This window comes from Arachis ipaensis, chromosome B5 (assembly GCF_059453495.1).
Source record: "Arachis ipaensis isolate K30076 ecotype BB chromosome B5, ASM5945349v1, whole genome shotgun sequence".
Taxonomy (NCBI): Eukaryota; Viridiplantae; Streptophyta; class Magnoliopsida; order Fabales; family Fabaceae; genus Arachis; species Arachis ipaensis.
The window spans coordinates 51,330,047-51,334,708 of NC_142440.1; the positions used below are offsets into that span (position 1 = coordinate 51,330,047).

At 37.3% G+C, this 4,662-nt stretch overlaps 1 pseudogene; it reads right to left on the bottom strand.

Moving 5' to 3' along the window:
- Window positions 1–2,292: 2,292 nt before the first annotated feature.
- LOC148564156 (uncharacterized) lies at window positions 2,293–2,892 on the bottom strand (annotated as a pseudogene).
- Window positions 2,893–4,662: the final 1,770 nt, after the last annotated feature.

Genomic DNA, 4,662 nt, shown 5'->3' on the forward strand with positions numbered 1-4,662 from the left:
TCTCTCAGATCTTGATCAATAGCCAATTCCTTGGTCTAATTGTTCATGAAGAGAGATATGCTTGGTCCTTGATTATACCACACATCATCATAGGTCCAAGTAGAGGGAGGATTATATGTCACCATATCCAAACACCAAAACCCAGATCCTACTCAAGTGTGAGAAGGGATTTCAAGCATGGTTTCATGTTTCCTTTCCCAAGGTTCCCATGAAACCCAATTTGCATTCAATCTCTTTTCCAAGATAATTGAACACTAAGCATTAGAAACGAAATTCCTTCTATCAAATCAAAGAGAAGATGAAGAGAAGAAGAATTTCACTATCATCAATCTATTAAGTACAACAGAGATCCCTCTCTCAATGAGAGGGAATTTAGCTACTCATACCTCAAAGAAAAGTACTCAAAAGTAAAGAAGATGTGAAGTATAAAAGTGGAAAACTAGTCTCCCTAACTGCTTAACCCCCTCTTCAGTACTTCTTGGGGGTATTTATACTACTCCTAGCTAAAAATAAAAGAATTACAAAAGTGAAAAAGGAAAATTACATTTTGGAGGGAAAAGAAACTCAATAAGCATGACTTCCCAGCTGGCGTGTGACTGGCGCTTTAATGGTGTGTCACGTGCTCCTTCAATTCTGGCTTGGCATGCCACGCCCAGTCCTTCAAGTGGCACACCCTTCTTCAATAACATCCCTGGCGTGCCACGCCTTCGAACTCAAGTGGCACACCCAGGGTCTTTTAATGCCCATGTAGCATGGCGTGCCACGCCTTCGATCTTAAGTGTCACGCCCTAGCCTTTTTCCTATTCTTCTTGCTTCTGGAGACTTGAACTAACGTGGCACGACCAGGGTATGGCATGCCACGCTCTTGTTGTATGCTTGATCAAGCTCTCTGGAAAGTTGAACTAGCGTGGCACGCCCAAGGTCTGCGTGCCATGCCCTTTGGAGTCAAGTGATCCTTCAGTTTGGCGTGCTGACGAGCGAAACTCTCGCGCGATCTAGAATTTTCACAAATAAATTCCCGTTGTAAGTATAGCTTCTAGACCGACAAGAATTCCTTTCGTACAAAAGTTTGGTTGTCACTTAAGCAAACCCAATAAAAAATAATAAACCGAAGTATTTAAACCTCGGGTCGTCTTCTCAAGGAATTGCAAGGAGGTATGATTTATTATTGGTTATGTAAAAAGATATATTTTTGGGTTTTTGAAATAGGGAACAAGTAATTTAAATAACAAGAAAAATAAATTAATAATTAATAAAATCTCTTGGCAAGGTATGAGAAATTGAAATCCTATCCTAGTTATCTTTATCAGGTGTGATGAGAATTGGATTCTACTCCCACTTTAATTAACCCTTGCTAAACAAAGGAGAGTCAAGTGGACTAATTAATTTGATCCTCAAGTCCTAGTCAACTCCTCTGGAAAGACTAGAGTTATTGGAGTACAAATTAACCAGGAAAGACTTCCAATTTCAATCAACAGCTGAGTTTGATAACTAAAGTGTTACAATTACTTAACCAAAGCCAAAAGAGGAAAATATATTAAATTAAATTAAAAGCATTCATAAATAAATTAAAGCAAAATCAAATCTGAAATACCTCGAATTATATTAATTAAGAAAATCCTAACATGAATGGTTCATAAGCCAAATTGAAAAGATAAATAACAATTAAAGTAATAGAATAAGTAAAAATAGAAAATAAATTAAAGGAACATTGAACCTATGATTGAAGGGATCATAGCTTAAACATAATAGAAATCCTAAATACTAATCCTAAGAGAGAGGAGAGAGCCTCTCTCTCTAAAAACTACATCTAATCCCAAAATTATGAATATTGTATCTATAACGACCCAACTCCCAGTATGCCATGGTCATACAAGAAGCTAAGTGTTACTAACTTATCCCTCCTAGTTATTAACTATTATTTAATATATGAGCCTGTTCCTTGTTAGAGCGATGCCAGCTTTACGAGTAACTTTTTTTTTATTATATCGTTGCGGATAACAAGGTAAAATAAATAGGCATACATTCAGAGAAATAGAAAGGAAGCATAAATAAAAATAGAAACACAAGATCAAGTCAGTTTACATCCTTGTCATCCTACGTAAATAATATTTACACGACACTCCCAAGTCCTGGCCCATACAAAAAGCCGCTAAGCTGGCGCCCAGGCTAGCCTAACCACTATATAGCTCCTAGCTCTCGGGTGTACTAACACAAGTGAGAGACTAACTATCAGATAATGTCAGACTAGAGTGTCATCAAAAGAATGCCCCTACGGCTGTCAAGCTATATCTACACGTGGCCGTTTGGAGAATCGTCGTGAGGCTCGTCCATCTCCTCATCCTGCTCTATCTCTATCTCAGGATCCTCCTCCTCCTCATTGTCCGCAGCTACAACTATACCCTCAGATCCACCAGAAACACTACTGTCACTATGTACAAAACCATTCGCGAGCACATGTCCGTTTGCGTATATAGGAGTTGTCCCACCATCCGGTAGTGCTGGCTCATCAGGCTGTGGAAAGTCGGAGATTGGCTCAGGGGAAAAATCCCACTCTGGTGGTATCACAGGTACGTAGTCACCAGCTAACTCAGGCTCATTAGGAATGATAGGCTCAAGTACTGCCTCATTCAGAGGTTGAGCTGGTATAGGGGGTTCGAGATCATCAGGAAAAGGATGTCCAGGTGCGTCAGGATGTAACCAGGATAAGGGAAAGTCGTAAGGAGCATCGGGGTCAAAATGTGGGCTAGACAGAGGATGTTAAAAAGCTCGATTACGAAACACATATCGTCTAATACGAGGCTCCAATCCCAAAATGAAGTAACTGTGATGTACTGGATCCTCGTAGATGTAAGGGTTCTCGAACTCATAGAATATCACGCCCGTCTCCATCTGAGGGGGAGGAAGGGAGAGAAGGGGTAAGAACTGGGGAGTTCTTAGTTGGGTCGGAGTTGTTAGTTACGTTCGTTTATTCATTTTCGATTAGCAGATGGATAATAGAATACAGTAAAGTAGTAAACAGAAGTTAAAAATAGATAGAAAAACAAAGAACAGAACATAAGCAGAAGAATACAAGAAGGTAAAGAACAGACATAGCACTCGAGCAAACAAACATAAAGAAACAGATCACACACAAGTAGGAATGCAACAGAGAATGATGCGCAGACAAGAATGATGCATGTCTGGTCCTAGTACAGGCCATGAGCTCATGTGTCGGTTAGCACGTGCATTCCCGATATTTATCCGGTCACGAGTTCACGATTTCCCAGATACGATCTTCCGTTCAAATAAATGCGCATATAATTATTAGCAGCTCTATTGAGACAGCCTCTGCTTTCTACTCACAGAAAATATACTCTTGGGAACGAAAAATTGCTGTAGGTATCCTAGTTTCCCTACAGAAGCTCTTGGGTTGCTTTAAGCAACAGATAATAAACATTATCTCTTGGGTTGCATTAAGCAATGAATAAGCAAACAATATCTCTTGGGTTGCCTCAAGCAACAATTAACTTTTCAATAAGTCCTCTGCTCTTAATCTCTTTACTCTGCTCTGACTTCTCTGTTTAACATGTGTACTTAAAGCTTATGTAAGTCTTGATATGAATAATTATCCTGTCCCAAGTATAGGTTCATTAAGTCTATACTGAAACAGTTTAACTTTTCATATAGTACCTAACCCTAGTCGCAACTCAAGAACTAACTATGATGCCCTAGTTTGTTCGCTAGTTTCTGTCTGTTTTTCTGTCATTAAAACTTTACAGACTTTTTCTTCGATTTTTATCTTTTCTTCAACTTTTTATCTTTTATTTATCTTTGCCTCACTAATATGTTCATACCACTTCCTAAGTGTTTTATGAAGGTAATTATGAGATTCTGCGCTTAAAGTTGTCTTTCTAAAGCTTTTACAGAAAACTCCCTTTTCCGCATTATTTTATTAGTTTTATTATAATATTATTTTTAATTAAATATTATTATTTAATATTTTATTATTATTTATTATTTTATCATTAATTTTCGAAAATTAACTTATCTTTTACTTTTAACCTTTAAAATTCACTTTTTACCACCCGTAACTTTTAATATTTCTACTTTTACCACCCTAACTTTCAAAAATTACCAAATAACCCCTTAAACACCAAAAATTTTACTTCCTTGCCCTTTTAAGGATCTAAATCCTGTTCTTCATTGTTCTTCATCAGACTCAAAGTGTTCTTCATGTTCTTCATAAATTCTTCAAATTCTTTCTCTGTTTTTACCCGTTTTTCAGTTTTTTCAGCAACCGATTTTTACTATAATTCATAATAAATTAGCAGCCACTAAAACCCCTTCTTTTCTACATGATTTCAACACAAGTTGAACTTCAATTTAAGCCTAGGGTTTCGTTTTTCTAGCTGCCCCAAGAACATGAACTTTGAAGCTTGAATTTCATCAAATTTCATCAAAATTTCACCAAATTTTCACCAAGAATCAATCATATATGCAACCAATTTTTAGCACAGCCAAATCATACAACATTCACACAGCTCAAACACAAATAATCAAGATTAATTTCATGACACCCTACCTGGTTTTGCTGCTCCTAATTCAGTTAGACTTTTAGGTGGTCCTTAAGCACTTTTTCCTCCTAAATCACATCAAGAACAACTTTAAATCCAAAAACCC